Raw genomic sequence first — 20,209 nt, forward strand, 5'->3', positions numbered from 1 at the left:
AGTTTGTGTGGCACTAATGTGAATGGGATTGCTCTCTTAATGTCCATTTCGTCCTTAATACTATTGGTGTATAGAAAGGCCATTGATTTCTGTGCGTTAATTTTGTAGCCTGCCACCTTGCTATATGAGTCTATTGTTTCTAGAAGTTTTTTCATAGAGACTTTAGGGTTTTCTAGGTAGAGTATCATGTCATCTGCAAACAGCGAGAGCTTGACTTCTTCCTTTTCTAACTGGATTCCCTTGATATCTTTTTCTTGCCTAACCACTATAGCAAGTACTTCCAGTGCTATGTTGAATAGGAGTGGTGAGAGAGGACAGCCTTGTCTTGTGCCAGAATTTAGAGGAAAGGCTTTCAGTTTTTCTCCACTGAGGACAATATTTGCCTCTGGCTTGTGGTAGATGGCCTTAACTATATTGAGAAAGGTTCCTTCCATTCCCATCTTGCTGAGAGTTTTGATCAAGAATGGGTGTTGGACCTTATCAAATGCTTTCTCTGCATCTATTGATATGATCATGTGATTTCTATTTTTCTTGTTGTTGATGTGTATTATGTTGATAGATTTATAGATGTTAAACCAGCTTGCATTCCTCGAAGGAAACCTACTTGATCGTAGTGGATGATCTTCTTAATGAGGCATTGAATCCTATTTGCTAGGATTTTGTTGAGGATCTTTGCATATATATTCATCAGCGATATTGGTAATTTTCTTTTTTGGTAGTATCTCTGTCTGATTTTGGTATCAAGGTGATGTTGACTTCATAAAAGCTATTTGGAAGTGTTCCTGTTTTTTTCTATATCATGAAAGAATCTTGCCAGGATTGGTAGAAGTTCCTCTTAAAAGGTTTGAAAGAATTCATTAATAAATTCATCTGGGCCTGGACTTTTGTTTTTGGGCAGATATTTGATGGGTGTGTTTAGATATGCTATATCCTCTTCATTCAACTGTGGAAGATTATAACAGTCCAAAAATTTATCCATTTCTTCCAGGTTTTCATTTTTAGTGTCATAGAGTTTCTCAAAATAGTTTCTGATTACCCTTTGGATCTCCAACATAGCAGTAGTGATCTCTCCTTTTTCATTCCTAATAGGAGTTATCAAGTTCCTCTCTCTCTTTCTTTGTTAGTTTTGCAGTGGTCTATCAATATTGCTTATTTTTTAAAAGAACCAACTTCTGCTTTTGTTGATCTTTTGGATTGTTTTTTCAGGTTTCCACTTCATTGATTTCTGCTCTCAGCTTTGTTCTTTCCTTCTGTCTCCCTATTTTTGTGTCCTTTTGTTGAGTACTTTCTAGTTCTATTAGCTATGTCATTAAGCTATTCAGGTATGCCCCTTCTTCTTTCCTGATGTGTCTTGCAAAGCTATAAATTTTCCTCTCAGTACCGCTTTTGCTGTGTCCCATAGGTTCTGATAGTTTGTGTCTCCATTGTCATTTGTTTCTAGGAATGTTTTGATTTCCTCTTTGATTTCATCTCGGACCCACTGGTTATTCAGTATGAGGCTGTTTAACTTCCAGGTGTTAAAATTTTTCTTCTGTGTCCCTTTGTAGTTCACAAATAATTTCAGAGCCTTGTGGTCAGCAAAGGTAGCCTGCAAAATTTCTATTCTCTTGATACTATGGATGTATGTTTTATGTGCTAGCATGTAGTTTATCCTGGAGAATGTCCCATGTATATTAGAGAAGAATGGCTTCTGGGGGTGGAGTGTCCTGTATGTATCTACTAGGCCTCTTTCTTCCATTTCTCTTTTCAGGTCTAGTATATTCTTGTTGGGTTTCAGTCTGGTTGACCTGTCAAGTGTTGACAATGCCGTGTTGAGGTCTCCCACAATTATTGTGTTGTTATTGATATTATTTTTCAGATTTATCAACAGTTGTATTAAATATTTTGCTGGCCTCTCATTCGGTGCATATATGTTTAGGAGAGTGATTTCTTCCTGCTGTATGTATCCCTTGATTAATACAAAATGTCCATCTTTGTCCCTACAACTTTCCTAAGTATAAAGTTTGCATCATCTGTTATTAGTATGGACACTCCAGCTTTTTTATGGGTGTTGTTTGCTTGGATGATTTTCTTCCAGCCTTTTATTTTGAGTGTATGTTTGTTCTGACTATTTAGGTGTGTTTCTTGAAGGCAGAAGAATGTTGAATTGAGTTTTTTTGATCCATTTAGCCACTCTGTGTCTCTTAACTTGTGCGTTTAGTCCATTGACATTGAGAGAAAAAATTGTCCTGGGAGTTAGTGCCATCTTTATATCGAAGTTTGGTGTGTCTGTTGGTCAGTCTTGTCTTAAAGTAGGCCATTCACTTTTTCTTTTAAGAATGGTTTTGAGTCTGTAAAGTTTCTGAGCTGTTGTTTGTCTGTGAAACCATGTATTGTTCCTTCAAACCTGAAAGTGGGTTTTGCTGGGTGCAGTATTTTAGGCGAAGCATTTATTTCATTGAGTTTTGTCACTATGTCCTACCACTGCCTTCTGTCCTTGAGTGTTTCTGGTGACAGGTCTGCAGTAAATCTCAAGGATGTTCCCTTGAATGTAATTTATCTTTTAGATCTTGATGCTTTCAGAATTCTCTCTCTATCTGTGGGATTCGTTATTGTGACCAGGATGTGTCTTGCGATGCTTTTTCTGGGGTCTCTTTTAGTTGGTACTCTTCGGGCATGCAGAATTTGATCGCATGTATTCTTTAGCTCTGGTAGTTTCTCTTTAATGCTGTTCTTGACCATTTATTATTCATGGAGATTTTCTTCCTGGGTCTTTGGGACTCCAATGATTCTTAAGTTGTTTCTGTTGAGCTTATCATAGACTTCTATTTTCATCTGTTCCCATTCTTTGAGTAATTTTTCCATTTTTTGATCATTTGCTTTAAGGCTTTTTTCCAATTTCTTCTGCTGTATGGAGTTGCTATTCATCTCATCTTCAAGTGTACTAATTCTATCCTCAGCTGCTCTTAACCCATGGGAAAGCTCAACCATGTTTTTCTTCAATTCATCTACTGAGTTTTTTAGACCTGTTATTTGACCTGAAATTTCAGTTTGGAGTTTTCTGATTTCTATCTTCTTATTTTCTTGATTCTTATTAGTGTTCTCTTCCATACTTTCTTTGAGTTTTTTGAACATCTTCCATATTGCGACTCTAAACTCCTTATCTGAGAGACTGACTAGTTGATTGGTCATGTTCAAGTCATCAGAGTTGCCATCATTATTCTCTATGTCTGGCACTGGCCTGCATTGTTTCCTCATTGTCCCACTTGTATTGTGGGTTTTTCTACGTGTTGTGGTTGTATTCATTGGCTTAATGATGTGCACAGCTGGGAAGTGAAGCGGAGAAGCCATGCTCCTCTGGCTCCACCCTTTCTGAGCTTGTAAACTCACCTTCAGGGAAGGCTCCAGGGAAGGTGAGTTGTCCGCAGATGAGCCACACACAGGATGAATCAGGCCGAAAATGGAGCACAGCACAGAAGACAGGCAGATAGGGGTGCTGGCATCTAAGTTTGCAGGATTTTTGAACGCATAGCCAGATTAATCCCTGAGCATCACCGGGTGTGGCCCAACCCACCCCCCAAAGTGTCATTTTTATATATTTATCCAGGTGTGGCCCAAAAAACAAACATACAAAACAGTTTCATTCTTATATACTTATCCAAGAACTCTTGGTGACAAGATGGTTAAACACATATAAAACAATTGTGTGCAATTGCTTCTTTATATTTGTTAGAAGGTCATTTATGTGAAGGATAGTTTTACATACTTTCTTTTATAATGAAGGGCTCTAAATTACACTAGTTTCTCTATTGGTTAGGAGCACTTATTTGAATTCATACCTACAGGGATGTATAATTGTAGAGAATGCTTTAGTACTCAAAATGAGTTTCAAAAAGAAGTGGGCAGTTAGGTGTTTATGACAGTGATATAATTGTGTAAATGTCATTTTATATCAAGAGTTTGAAGTATCAGATTCTCCAGGTACATATTTCTGTTTGCTGTTCCACAAAATAGATTTTATGTTTATTTCCTATTGCTATCCAGAGAATAATAACAGAGAATTAGAAGATGCTCTAGCAAAAGTCAGGTCACCCAATAAAAGTCTTCCTCTGAAAGTGTCTGAATGCACTGAACTCCATGTAACTATTACTCGACACCATTTCATGCTTTTTGCTGACTTGCCAATGGCTATATTTACTCACCTATTTGTTAAGACTTTGAGGGATTATTGTTTATTAAGGACTATAGATGGGAAATTTGGGGTTACATATGACCTGCTTATTGACTTCTTACAATTCACAGGTATAGCAATCATTGTACCCAGCTGAATAATACCAAGAAATGGGACATAAATTTCTGGATTAAAAAGGTCATAAAAATAGAAAGGTTCATTTTTAATAATCAAAAATACATACATAATGAAAAAATCATATCCCTAAATATATATGAACACAATGAGAGACCAGAAAAATACTTAAAACATAGACTTGAAGAAATAGCTCAATAGCAACACAATAGAAGTTGAAGACTTCAACACTACTTTATTTTCTCTTGATAGATCAACCAGTCTAAAAATCAACAAGGATATACTGACTTTGAACAATAAAATAAAAGAGAGGGTGTTAGTACATATATCAAATATGTCATTGCCAAATAGTGATATTCTTCAAGCTAGTCCACATGCTGTGTCACAAAACATACATTCATAAAATCAAACTGATATAAATTTGTGCTCATTTTGGCAGCACATAGACTAAAATTGGAATGATACAGAGAAGACTAGCATGGCCCCTGCACAAGGATGACATGGAAATTCATGAAACGTTCCATATTTTTATTGTCTTTACTAAACAGATTTAACAGTCATAAAAAGGATATAAATTGTATTGCCTATTAACTTAGACAATGATGAACTGAATAAAAGAAGTGAATTACAAATTAAAATGCAGAAGAAACTTTAACCTAATAAAATTAAGCAGTTTACTACTGACCATTCAGTAGGTAGAAGAGAAAATAAAAATATTTTGGTAAACAAATTGAATGAAGACACAAATGATAAGGATGTTCAGAATAGAGTAATAGCAATATTAAGAGGAAAAGCAATAGCTTTGCAAGCATACATCATGATTAAAGAAGGGGGTTACATAAGGAACTTAATGACAGAGTTTAAGAAATTCAAAAATGAGAAACAAAATTCTCTGAAAACAAACCGGCAGAAGGAAATTTTAAAATTAGAGCCGAAATTAATGAATTGGAACTCCCCCAAATTCCAATAGATAAATGAAGTCAAGTTGGTTCTTTGAAAAAAAAATTAACAAGATCTATAAAGGAAGACTCACAAATAGAGAAATAGAGAGATATCCTTAAGAAACCATAATAGAAATTAAGGAATAGATATCATAAAAGATACTATATAATTGTATTTAGAAAACCCTACAGAAGCTACACCATAGTTTCTAGATACAGTAGATTTTTTTAGTAAAGTGGAAGCTACAAAATTAATATGTAAAAACTCATAACTATCTTATACAAATAATCAGAGATAGAAGATATATTAAAATAAGAATCTCATTCACAATTTTGCTTAGGATAGTCAAGTACCATGGAATCAAGTTATCTAGAAAGATGAAAGACTGAAACAAACAAAACTATAAAACCCTACTTCAAGAAATAAAAGAGGACACAAAAAATTGAAACACATGTCCTGCTAGTGGATTGGGAGGATTATCATTATCATTATTAAAATAATGATATTTTAATATCATTAAAATTACAATATTTCCAAAGACTATATAGACTTAATGCAATCCCTCTAAGTATACTCATGCTGTTTTTTTAATTAAATAGATCAAAAACATTTCAAATTTATATAAAAAAATCCTCCAAAAATAGCTAAAGTGATCCTTGGGAAAAGGAAGATGAGAGATATTACTTTTCTTAACTTGCAACTGTACTATGAAGCAGTAGTCATTAGAACAGCATGGTATTAAACAATGACAAGCACCTCAATAAATAGACTTGAATATCTTGAGACTTACCCTCAGGTATATGATCAACTAATGTTTGTTACAGAGAAAAGAACTATGGTGTGGACTATGATGTGAACTATGATGTTCTCTTCAACAAATTTTGTTGAAAAAATTGTCAGCTACATGAAATTATTATAGAACTTGACATCAGAACTAAAACCAAAAGATACATAGAAGCAAATGTAGGCAAAATATGCATTACATTTAAGCTAAAGGCATCTACAAGTATGAAATACTACTGAAAAAGCAATTGGATGCAAAGATAAACAAAAAGTCGCTATTGCACCTCAAAAGCAATGATGACTAAAATATGAACACTGTCCTTGGAAAGGGAGAAACTATTCACTCTATGTAAAATAAAATCCCACATTTGTGAGATCACCCACACATACCACATCTCTAACCCTCATGCATATGGCTCGGAAGAAGCAGGGTAGTAGCAAAAGATTAATTAGCTAAGCGAGTCAAGAGAGAATCATGGCATCTGTGACTTTTTGCCTCATATTCTCTGAGCCAAGAGCCAGAACTGCCTCTATTTTTTTATTAAACCAATGCCCATACACCAGGAGGGGGAATGTCAAGTAATCCAGATGGTCTTTTACATATCAATGATATGTTTATTGGAAAGGAATTTGAAGGTGTTGTACACTATCACTGAAAGTCGATCATAAACAACTTTGTAAATGTGGAAAAAGTATAGTAAGAACAACCTTGTAATCAATGGAGTCTAAGTAAAGTAATTAATTAAGTAGTATTTATTGTATAAATACCCAATTTGTGGTGAAATTAAGAAGACTTCATGACTTAGAGATACCTATACAATATACACTGTGTTGTGGTGTGACTTTGCAGAGATGTCATATTTGAGAAATTATGGCAGTAGAATTATTTTTTGAGAAAAGTATAGGAAAAGTGTTCTGCTATGAAAAGCAACAGGAGATGATTTTGTAATGTCTCTTATGGAACTTGATGTATATTGAAGTGTTTATGGAAAATAAGATGGGTGTGTGTGTGTGTTTCCAGAGTTTTAGAAAGCCTTTTATCTGTTATGCTACAGTGCCAGTCAGTTTGTTCTTAGTCCTACTATCAAAATACACATTTTGCCATACAAAGAAAAAAAAAGGCAAATATGGAAATAAAAGGCAGAGAATTCTTAGAGACTTTAATATAGCCGAAGACAATACAGAGGACCTGTAGAAAGATGCCCAGATTTGGCTTTTTTTTTTTTTTTTTGAAGAATAACATTAAGTGGATCAATATGTAGTTTTCTCTGAACAACAAAAGAATGTCTAAATGTTACTAAATTATTACAAAGAGAGGATTTTTTCTATGAAGATTAAGAAGAAAAATATTTTTACTTTTTTGAATTATTTTAAAATTAAATATATAGTAAGGCATACTTTCCTTTACATTCTCTCTAGCTTACTCATCTTATTTTTAGAGGAGATTATGTAAAATTTGTGAGATATGCATATGGACTTACTTGGGCTCTTGTAATGAATAGATATATCATATCACAGAATTAGATTCAACATAGAATTAGAAAGCAGGCTTTATTTTATGCTCTGGATTTGGAAAATATGCTTTTTTTTTCTCATTTCTTTTCCTCTCAATTTTATTCCTTTATAATTATTTTTGTCTTATCAATTTTGACAGTGAATGGGCATATCAATGAATAAGGTTTTTGACTAACAAGTCGTTGAATTTATATCTTCCCAAATCATGCATTGATATAACAATGAGAGAATCTTTTTAATTTTTCAGTTAATTTACAACCTTGCTGAAAAAAAAATGTTGACAGTAAGCTGTAAAATGAGACTAACTACAACCCTAAACAAAGCTGTTCCCCTAACTTCCTCTTCCTGGTAACCTGTAAAGTCCCACTGGATAGTTACTTTTGAATCTTACTTGACCTTCCCCCCACCTGGGATTTGAAGTTGGTCAGAAAAAAGAGATCAGTTCTGGCTTTTGGCTTGGGCAATGGGAGCACATGGCAGAGAGAGGCCATGAAGCATAATGCAGACTGACTCCAATGAATCTCTTTCCTAAATGGCCTTGTATTATTTTGTCACCGCTACCCTGCTTCATCAGACCCGCCTATTTAAGGGGTTAGAAACATAGTGTTTGGGGAGGTCTCACCACTCTTGGATTTTAATTTTATAGTAAACTTTTGGAACTAAAATGTGTTTCCTGACCATATATTTACTCCTTCTTACACAATAAAAACCCTTATTTACTTTGAGAACCTAGTCCTCAGTCTATTACTCAGAGAGAGGGCTGATACCACTGTTTTAGGATAACTATACTCCTTTGTAAGTAAAAGGAGCTGTATTGGGAACAAAGCCTTCAGAGACTTGAGAACACTGTGTAGTCAGATATTATTTAAACTCTTAATTTTCTTTAGGCCTCTGTTTAACTCCAGTGTTTAAATATGAGTGACACTTTTAGGCTTAGAGATAGAAAATAGATTCTAAAATAGGTACTCTAAAGAGAACAGAAATTGCTGGCTACTTAATTCAACAGAAAAATGCAAAGAACTCAGAAAATGAGAATGATTCAAGAGAATGGACTTTAACCACTCAGTATTCACTCCCCTAAAAAAAGTCAAAATAGAGCTCTGATTATATCATGCCCATATACATAAAACTTCATCTTCCCTTTATGCATAGCTTTACATGTTTTTACGGATTAGTAAAATTTTTGCATTCAGTTAATTCTGAGCAGCAAAGACATTATCAGACAAGTAAAATTTTTGTCTTTCCCTCCTTTTTCCTTTGAGAAATTACAGATATTTTCTCTGGGAAATTACATATATTCACTCAACTATCTATAAATCTGAAGCTAGAAATGAAACTTCTAGAAATTCTAAAAGATCATTGAATACGGTAGGTAAGCTTTTGTCATCATGAAGGTTGTCTTTGTGTCTTGTTCCTAAGAATGATTTGTAGAAAATTTAGATATGTTGCAGCAACTGGTACGAGAATTTTAGTACAGAGAACCCAAATTCAGGCTTATTCATTCCTTAACTATAATCTTCTCAGAGAATAAGAGTGGACAACCAGTTTGTTTCCAGGTCCTGTTCTCTGTTTGTCTGGTGACCCAAAACATACATTACCTTCTTTTACCATGCTTTGCTAATCGAAATGGTCATACACGATAATGAGTAGAGTACTCAAAGTAGTTGTTTATTCTTGATCATCCAAAGCTACAACCTAGAAAAAAAGAAATGAAAAAAATTTTTTTCTTTTCTAGTACATAGTGTATTATAGACATATTTTTCTGTCTTGAACACTCTTCCAATGTAGAGGAAGCACAGCCATTGTTTATAGAATGGGATGGGTCAATGTTATTAATCAAAATGTTCCACACACAGTGATGCTTAAGGTCATTGATTGCCATTTGATGTAGAAAACATCAGAGTGTCTAGTTCTTATTTAAAAAAGATGAAGTTTTACTAACATTTATTTAATGGCTTGACACTGATGTCTCCACTTATTTACATATTAGATAACTACAATTAGCAGATGAAAATGGAAGAGTTTCAAAATAGAAAGGAATTGACCAGATGACTTACCTTGTTAAATTTGGGCAGTTTGTGAGTACTTGATTTAAGTAAACTTATTATGCACCTACCTAATAACTAAACTAGTTTTCTATAAAGGACAAATGCATGGCTTTAATACTTTCTGCATAGAAACTTCAGATTAAGTACAGATTAAAGTACTGTTTGGAATGCAAGCAAAAGGGCACAGTGATAAAATGATGTAGTGGACTCTTTCATTTATAAACTGAGCTTTCTGTTATCAACCTTAAAGCTAATGGCAGTATAATAAGATCCAAATATAATCAGCCTTTACCTCAATTAAAATGATTCAGAATTTACTTTAAATATCTTTAGAAGGCAAGATGATCTGGGAGATTTTGCTCTCATTATTATTTTTCTTAAAGTGTTAGCAAGTGTTAGCAAATGATATAACACAAAGTTCATGTGCTGAATAAAGTATTTAAAAATATAGTTTATATTTTATATATATTCAAGTTTAGTCATGCTAGTATAGTAGCATACTAAGTACATATGTACTGAGCAGAAATACACATGTGAACATTCATGGGAAATTTTCAAATTTCAAATAGTTTTATTGATGGGGAATATTTTCAATATATACTTATATGAAAGTATGACAATAAAAATCCAATTTTTAATTTAATTTAATTCCTTTCTTTAAAAGCTCTGAGCTACATTTAGTGATGTTCAGGACTACTCATCACTCTAGGATCTACACCCAGGTTACAAGGGCTCAAACTTGGGCTTCCCAAATGCAAAGCATACATGTTCTCTGAACTTTAATTATCCTTAGTTTAATTATCCTTACAATTATCATTGTATTATGAAATGACAATTATCCATTTCATTTATACAATATTGAAAAATAGAATATTGGGTCATGGAATAAAATATTAATTATTCCTAATGAGAATGGCTGACTTTAATTGTCTGTTAAAAACTCAACATTATTTTCCTCTTCTTTCTATGGTGTTTCCAATATCAACATTATAAGTTCTATGTGCCAGGTAACAAGCAGCTCTGATTTAGATTTTTCAATTGAGAGGTACTTATGTAAAAACTGAAGGTGGAAGATAAATAGATTTTTTTTGACAGACCTAGGCATATGTATTGGCCTTTATAGGTGGTAGCATTGTGTTAGGAGTTTGCAGAATATTCTATTTTGTCACCCACTTTGGTGCTGCAAGTACTTTGCACCTAGAAAGCCTGGGTTTGAACTCTGGTATTATTTGGCCCCCTATTACCGTTACTTTTAACCCAGGAAGCCTTTAAAGACTTCTGAAAAATGTTTATGGTGAGTCCCAGCTTGGTGTGATTATGAAGCTCCACATTCTGTACCCTAGAATTGAGCTGTCCAGAATAATAAACTAAGTGGGACCTTCTAAGCAGTGTTTTGGAGGTTTCTAGTGCTTTATCCAAATGTGGGATGAATGAATAATGAATAAAATCTATGTCAGAATGAAAATGATGGATTTGTTATGATATCTTTGCATTTTAGATTATGTTTGGTAACTGATTTACAACTGCCTAGAGGCAAAGAGTTTGATCTTTCATGCCAAAATAGGTAAATTTATCTCATGATGTTTAAGAGTTTCCATTGCAATGGCTAGTGGGATTCATCTTAACATGGTCTGAAAAAAGAGCCCTTTGTAAAGACTAGACTATTCAATTTTTTTAAATTTTATTTTATTTAAACAATTGTTATCAACAGAATCTTTTATAGTCAATTTTGAGATATACAATGAGCCAGGTTCCTTCCATCACCAGTGCCAACCTCCCTCTACCAATGGTCCCAGACTGGGTTCTATACCACCATCCATTGCCCCCTGGCCTGCCAGTCTAATAGGCCCCTTTAATTTTAAGTTTATATTGTTAAAGTTTAGGTACCTTGATTCTATTATCAGTGCCTTTGTTTTAAATATTTGGTTCTGTCATTTATTTCCCCACCAATGCATCAGAGACCACTTGTTTCACAGACCCCTAGCCTTTCTTCATTCTTTCTTCTTAGTTTTATTTTAAAAAACTGGGAAATTTGCGGTAAAATAAATTAATCTGTGTCTCAAGGTTCTTTGAAAAAGGTGGGATCCCCAATTTAAAAGATAAGAAATTAAAACATCCAATAAAAAAGGTGTGTAGCACGTTTTTTTTGTTTTATTTGTTTGTTCATTTGTTTTTGCATAGGCACAGCAAAATATGTGGGAAGTAGCAAAGAAAAAACTTTGACCTAAAAACAGAGAGACCTTACCCATGAAGCATCCAGGCATAAGACTAAATAAAGGCTTCAGACAAACTAAGTTGTCTAACCCCAGATTCTTTCTCTGTGGTCCCAGTAAAAGTTTTCACTATCACAGTTGTCACGTTCAGGTTTCTGTACAGATCCTATGTCGAAGTCATGGTGACACAGAGCACCTTCTGGTTTTATAACATCATTAGGCAGCATTGCAGGGAGCTCTGCCTGAAAACAAGTTGTTGCTATTACCAAGTCATCAGGGTGTCATATGAACCCACTCTGGCACAAGTTGATGCCAGGGCAGCATTAGGGCCATCTCTAATAGAAGACCTATTCCTGGTGCTGGTGTAGAGAACCATGCTGGTTCCATAGATTGGATCTTAGGTTCAGGGGTGAATAGCTAATATCCAATCTTCTGGAGCTTCACCCTACTCACTATGACAAGTGTTTAAAGTGTAAGGTACCACTGCAATATAAAATTTATGTGTTCCTATCCCTATTATGTAAGAACTTGTTTCCACACATAAGATTTTCACATTTTAATGTGCCTATGCAAAAAGGAACCATGTCACATGGTACTACTGGTGCATATGGGAGTAAAAATAATAAGTCTGGGGCCAGAGAGATAGCATGGAGGTAAGGCAGTTGCCTTTCATGCAGAAGGTCATTGGTTTGAATCCTGACATCCCATATGGTCCCCTGAGCCTGCCAGGAGCGATTTCTGAGCATGGAGCCAGGAGTAACCTCTGAGCGCTGCTGGGTGTGACCCCCTCCAAGAAAAAAGTCAAAGAATTCCAATTTCTTGTTTCTAACATAAACTCGGAGCACAATAGGGACTTACCTACTAAAATTTTCTACTAACTAGATAAAAAAAAGGAGTGGGGAAAACTGCCACTACATAGTATAGACAATAATAATTATTCTTAGTCTGTAAATATATCTAAAGAAATATTCAAAGAGGATATACATTTCCCTTTAATAGACTGCTAGATTTAAAAGAAAAAAATAATGGACTTATTTTTCTCTTGTATTTGATTGCTCTTTTTAAGAAAAGAAGAAATAATGAAGTTCACTCTGTTGTTTCTAACAACAACCCATATTAAATTACTTTAAACAGTGAGCTCAGAGCTATTAATTTTAATCAGAAGTGACATGTAGCTCATATTTACAGTATTTTGTGTCAGCATTAGTTTTAAGTACTGGTTCAACCATAAAGCACAGTAAAATGTGAGATTTATAAAGAGGCGGATTGAAAACAAAAAAGTCTGCCATTACATAGAGATTTAGCAAATTGTTGATTGAATATCTTCAGCATGTCCACATGTTGGAATAATATATAGCAATTTATTACAACTTAAAATAGGTTCTGTTAGTTGGACAATTCCAAAAAATTAACATAATTTTTGGAAACAACCAAAGAGAATATAGGTTATAAATGAAAGATGAGTATAAAGATTACTGTAGAAAGATGAGTGTGAAAGACAAGAGACTGATTTTAAAATAATATAGAACAGCAATTCTTTCTCCGAGTCATTTTTATTTTTTTCTTTAGTAAGAACAAAGAACAAGGTAAGAGAGAGGCACAGATATGTAAATTATTGACCATTGTCTTATGTAAACAGAGCAGCAGGTATCCCAAAATAGCCTTCAGTCATATGGTTATAGGAGTAGGGTATCAAAGTATGACTCCAAATTTATATCTCATGATGAACTCCTCACATCTATTTTCTCCACCACATCTTTTACTTTGTAAGCTACTCCAACCTGTGACTATCACAAAAATAAACTATATTTTCTCGTTATAATTTGGTCAAGAAAACAGCACTGTAAAATTCTAGTCAGTAATTTACTTCATTGGGAAGTCTGCTATACTATTAGATATATTGGAAGAGTTATTAGATATATTGGAAGAGTCCTAGGAATCACCATGTAACAAAATAATTTTTAAAAGGTACTGGGAGGAAATTTCTCTGAAAATTGTTTTTCTAAGCATAAGGTATTCTCACTCGCTTTGTTAGAAACCCATTAAAGTTTAAAGTCAGGCCTTTCTCTGATATCTACAGCACATCAACAAGGTACAATGCATTAAAATATCAAAGAATATATAATTTTCTCAAATATTTATTTTTAAAAGCCTGATGACACTTAGATTATTAAGTTACAAAAATGATGCATTAAACTTTATCTACTGATAATGATATTATAACAGAGGCATAGAAGGCATCATGTAGTGGTTATTATACTGTTTTCCATATTCTCATTTTTAATAGTCCTGAAAGATGGAAAAACCTTAGTGTATGGGTAGACCACTCTCCTTGCAGTGACATCCTGGGCTTTTTCTTATTAGTCATTGCAGTTCTACAGCATCAGAAAAAGGCCCAGAGGCAGGAAGGAAAAAGTAAATGTTTTGGGTCACTGCATTTCTGTCTATGTAAGTCTCTTCAGATAGTTGAGAAGTCTAACATTGATCCAGAAGGAACTGGTCACAACTGACATTTTCTTCTACTAAATATAAAGAATAGGAGAGCATTTTTGATGAATTGAACAAAGTCTAGGTGCTTTGTCTTGTACTGACATTTTGATTTCTTAGGGAAATGCATTTCCTAACTGTATCCTGCAGATAGATAACTCCATTATTCCACTCATTTGTTGGAATTGTAGAGAAAATAATCAAACTTGCCAGCATGCGCAAATATTAGATTTTGCAGCTTGTCATAATTCATACAGACACTGACACAAGATCCGCTAGAAGGACAATGAGAGTACAGGGAGAAAAAAAGAAAGCCATAAATGGGCATAGTTCTATCCCCGATACTCAGTTATTATTTAGGACTAATTCCCAGGAAAGTGGCTAAAAGACCGAATTGAAATGGTCAAGTTAGATATCAGAAAATCAGATAAAAATCCTAAGTCATTGACTTAAAGATTGAATTATAATGTCCAGAGAAGTTTGTCATAAAGATATTATCCTACACAAATCTGGAGTTGAAAGAGATGTCTATTTGCTAAAGGTAAAATGAGTATATTCATCATAACATAGTTACAGGAGTTATTTAATTGAATCTCTGTGAGATATAGAGTTACAAAGTTGTTTATGATTAAGTTTCACACATGTCCAACACCTTTCACCAGAATCATAGAATTCTTTTTTTTGTTGTTGTTTTGTTTTGTTTTTTGGGCCACACCTGGTGACGCTCAGGGGTTACTCCTGGATATGCGCTCAGAAATCACTGGCTTGGGGAACCATATGGGATGCCAGGGATCAAACGGAGATTCATCGTAAACTAGCGCTTGCAAGGCTGATAGATGCCTTACTGCTAGTGCCATCGCTCCAGCCCCAGCATTTTTTTTTTAAACTTGATTGATTGGTTGGTTGATTTCTGGACCATATCCAGCGGTGCTCCAGGGTTTCTCCTGATTCTGCACTCAGAAATTGCTTCTGGCAGGCAAGGGTATAATATGGGATGCCGGGAATCAAACTGGGACCCTCCCAGGTAGGCCACATGTAAGGCAAATGCCCTACTGCTGCTGTGCTATCTCTCCTGCCCAGGCCCCAACATTTTAAAAGATATTTGTGCCATATTACAATTATTTCTAAATGTTAATATATATGATTTTATGATTGTTTTAAATTACTTTCATGTCTAACCTTCTATCTTGTCCAATTTATTTTCTTCATTGGGAAGTATGACATGTAATTCTTTTGCACTCCAATAAATAAGGTGTCCCAACTGAAAGTAAGAAGCTAGAGTAAGTTCATACCAGAAAGTATTACAATACTTTCATTTCAAAGTTTGCTATCTGAATAGTTTGCTTTTTATCTCAACTAAGCTGTTTTTCTATGTCCTTTTTAATATTGGATCCAGTCTACCTTTTGTTTTTCATCTTTTAAGAACTATGAGAGAGAACCGTTTCTCTTATGAGGCCTAAATGAATGAATAAGGTAATCTTATTAAGTCAATCTCTTATAGTCCCTCTAAATTTTGCAAATGATTCATTTATTCGAAAGCCTTTAAATTATCCAGTATATATATTTTATTTCCTTTAGATGCACTGGAGGTACAAAATTAGTTACTGTCAGCTTTTCTCTTTTGTATATATTCCTTTGATCAGTGCATGTACACCTAATTTTCTAAAATATTCATTGACATGAACTGGGTTGGTGATGCTACCTTACACACATATTCAGCCATGATACACTCTTGGAGCTCAGTGACATATAAAAAGATGAAGAAAATGGTACCAGGAATAAGCATATGGGTTCAGAACATTAGAGTCATATAATACATGACAGTAGAGTGCTCATTCCTATGATGCAGCTTTAAGGAAGTAAAAACTCTAAGGGAGTGAGAACTGATTTCCAGCTCATATTGTTTCAGGAGAGCATATTATGAATAAGTTCCTACTAAATTTATATATTAAAGGAAAATGTATTAGGGATGCTAAATATATTTTCCCCAATATGTTTAAATAAAAATTTTAATTATTAAACAATGCTTTCAATAGATCTCCTCATTAGTTTCTTAATTATTCTTGTGTTCTAAAGTTTCCCACCTGATTCTGAGTAGTATTGTTAAAAAATGCTTAGGGTGGGATAATAAGACCTAAAGCTGGAACTCTAAAGTCAAAGAGATTTATGCTCATATAGAGTAGGTAAGCTTAATATTAGTATATATTAATGTAAGTAGGTAAGCTTAATCAAGTTGCTTTGCTTTTCTGAAACTCTTTAAAGATGGAAAAAACACAGAATAAATCATTGCTAAAGTTATCTAGATCCACCAATATCATTGCATCCGAATTTTTTCTTTAATATTTAGAGAATCACAGTTATTTATTACAACTAGACTTTAACTTATTGCCTCTATCTCAGAAACATGTATTATGGAAAAACTGTGGAGCTTTATTTCTATTCCTGGTTTATCACTTTCTACTGGACCCCCTTGGGCAAATGACTTAATTTCTCTGCACCTCAAGTTACTCAGTTTATAAAATGCTCACTTTACTGAAGCAGGACTTAAAGTGTGTAAAAGATGAAAAGTCATAGAATAGAATAGATGCTAATGTATGATCATTCCTATAGTTTTTTATTACATACCACTCCGGAAGGTCATTCATCACTTTGGACACTTAGAAAGTAGAGTTCTGGGGGCCGGAGAGATAGCATAGTGATAGGGATTTTGCCTTGCAATGGTGGTTCAAATCCCAGCATCTCATATGGTCCCTTGAGCCTGCCAGGAGCGATTTCTGACTGTAGAGCCAGGAGTAATCCCTGAGCGCTGCCGGGTGTGACCAAAAAAAACAAAAATAAATAAATAAATAAATAAATAAATAAATAAATAAATAAATAAATAAATAAATAAATAAAGTAGGGTTCTATTTCCCTGGGACACTTACCGAGTTGATACATAATAAACATGCTGATTAAAGCATTAAATTTTTATAATAAGATGTTTGACTGTGGTCAATGTTGAGTTGACAGGTTATCTCTAAACTCTATTTTGCACTACTGGTCTTTTCATATTATAAAGATAAAGATTATGGTCTCCTAATTTTTTTCTTCTTCAAAGTCAATACTTATTGTTGAATTATTCAACCTTCTTTCATTTGAATATCTTATGGATTCCAGGGTGGTTGTTAAGATTTATTTCTTATTATTTCACACATCAGTGTTTATTATAATATACATGAATATATATTCCTGATACAATATTTGCTCTTATATAGTCTACTGAAAGGATATTCAGTCCTTTGTGATTAAGAGTTTTTGCAATCAGCTGGTCTGAAACTTCATCATGGTACATTCTTATAGTATAGCTCTCTGACCTGATAGTAGGAAACTAAACATAAATAAGTTTTATTTAACAATTATTGATAAGTACAAATAGAATACATTTTGAAGCTATAGAAAATATTCATTAATCTTACTTAGCTTTACCATTATCTAAAATAAAAAAATTCACTATATATTTGGGGACCAGAGCAATAGCACAGTGGTATGGCACTTGCCTTGCACGTGGCTGACCCGGGATGGACCTCGGCTCGATAGCTTGCATCCCATATAGTTCCCCAAGGCAGCAGAAATTTCTGAGTGCATAGTAAGGAGTAACCCCTGAGAGTCACTGGTGTGGCCCAAAAAACAAAACAAAACAAATTAACTACACTTTTATCCTGTTTGTGCAAAGGGAGATTCTCCAGAGACTTCAAGAAATTAGACATGACTTGCATTATTTGGCAAATAACCTGTATTCTTTTATGCTTAGGTACTAGCAAATGTTTTGGTTTCTACTTAGTTCATTTAGTTGTGATTTATATTGGTGACCTCTCTGAAGCTTTTTTGATACCTAAGCTTTTCTTGGTTGTTGTTGTTGGTTGTTCATGAACTAAAAATCATCTTTTCCTTAGGTTGTTCTGATAGAAAATATAAAATCTAGTTCTGTCATATTCTAACTCTCAATTCTCATTTTCCCAGAGATTTAATTTTCAGAGTACGTTGGATATTTTTTCTTACAAATGCTTGTGTAATCTGTATGATGAAGACTCTTTTTGAAAATTCTGTGCTAACTTATGCTTAGAGTTTGGCTTTCAGAAAATTTTTATCAATAGTTGGCCCTGAGGTTAAAATTGACATACAGCAAGCAATATGGTTTTAAATCTATTAAATTATTGAGTGCAGGGAAAGCTATAAATGAAACACGGAAAAGAAGGACTCATGGGGTCAAATCCCAAGGTCTATATCATTCCATGGTAAGAATTTGAGTCTGTATTAAATAGGATGTAGAGTTCTATATAAATAGCAATGTTCCTGGTGGCAGAAAGTGTGCATTGGTAAGAAGGGTGGTCTATATTATATGACTGAAAATCAATCATGAATGATTTTGTAACCATGTGCTTAAATAAAATAATTATAAAAAATAGGAACGTTGATATTTTTGTTTCTTTAAAGAAAAACAAATCAGAGACATAGTGAACATATTAAAAAAACTATGCTGCCTGGAATCTGCAGCCAATAAAAGAGTAAAAAGTCATAAAGTTTCATGTGAAGATGAAAACCACTTCAAGAAAAGACACATTTGGGACCTTTCAACTTGCTCACCCTGCAATCCAAATGGACTACTTCATCCAACAAAAGCTTTCTTTTAGGAGGTAGTGAGTGATCTGAGTGTTGATTGGCTTCTGAAAAAGGAGCTTGAAGAAATTTCCACTTGAGGCACAGAATACAGTTTGGGTCTAGTTACAGAAACTTTATCTGTGATCCCAATTTCTCACCTTTCGACCTCAGATATTAATTTTTAAACATCAAGCAGAACAACATTTGAAGTAGAGTCTTCTTTGTTAAAAAACTAAGCAGGCAAGACAGACTTAGTTTATCAAGCATTGTGCATCTCTGCCATTAAATTTTTATTGCTCCTCAAATCCTCAATCATTGATGGTCAACATTATATTGACTTTTTGCATTTTCTAACTCCAAATTTGTGTTTTGGGGTAAAATCATGGACTTATCCAACTACCGAGATCAATATGAATGTGAATACTGTTTTTTTTTCATGCAGAAGACTTGGTGGCCATGGTTCATCTTCCTTAAAGATTTTTAAGACTTTAACAAAAGCAATTGACTCTATTCCTGGTTAGAAGAGTAGCTGGTGTGCCCTTTCTTTCAGCACCCAGCTCTTCCCCAGTAATCCATACATGTTACTTTTTATAAGAAGGAGAGAGGTTAGTCTAATGGTGCTAAAGCTCTGTCGGAATAGACAAAGACTCTCCGGGGGAGGTGAATATCCACCTTTCTAAAGTTTGTTGAGAAGGAGCAAAGGAAAGTGCACAATTAGAATTAAAATGTACTTCTGTGAACACACAGCATGAAAGAGAGAGAAATTTTAAAAGGTATCTTGTTTCTTTCTTTTATGAAAAAGATAGCAGCCTTTACTATAAAACTTTTTCAAGGTCTAAAAAACCCCAGGATCTCACTTTGAGCTTTGAATGACAACACTCTGCTTATTTCAGTTGAAGCCTCAAAAAATCATTAACTTAAGAGGACGAACATATCATGGGGAAAGAGGAAAAGAAAAGTCAGAAATGCACCTCTAATGTTATCCCAGCATAAATGATTTATTCGAGTCTTTTGGAGAAAAATATATTTGACTGCTCAATAATATATCACAGTTTATAAAATCAGGTTGTTGGTTTTTTTTTCCGGGCCACACCCGTTTGATGCTCAGGAGTTACTCCTGGCTAAGCACTCAGAAATTGCCCCTGACTTGGGGGGACCATATGAGACTCTAGGGGATTGAATCGTGGTCCTTCCTTGACTAGCGCTTGCAAGGCAAATACCTTACCTCTAGCACCACCTCGTCGGCCCCAAAATCAGTTTTTGAATCATGATACAAATGTTATATTTCTCAATTTAGT

The 20,209-nt window shown here is 34.2% G+C and overlaps 1 non-coding gene across 1 annotated transcript; it reads left to right on the forward strand.

Moving 5' to 3' along the window:
• Positions 1–4,708: 4,708 nt before the first annotated feature.
• On the forward strand, positions 4,709–4,815 carry LOC125995302 (U6 spliceosomal RNA). The gene has a single exon (XR_007490846.1). It is a non-coding gene; the product is annotated as a U6 spliceosomal RNA (small nuclear RNA).
• Positions 4,816–20,209: the final 15,394 nt, after the last annotated feature.

Source organism: Suncus etruscus, chromosome 17, assembly GCF_024139225.1.
Source record: "Suncus etruscus isolate mSunEtr1 chromosome 17, mSunEtr1.pri.cur, whole genome shotgun sequence".
Lineage (NCBI taxonomy): Eukaryota > Metazoa > Chordata > Mammalia > Eulipotyphla > Soricidae > Suncus > Suncus etruscus.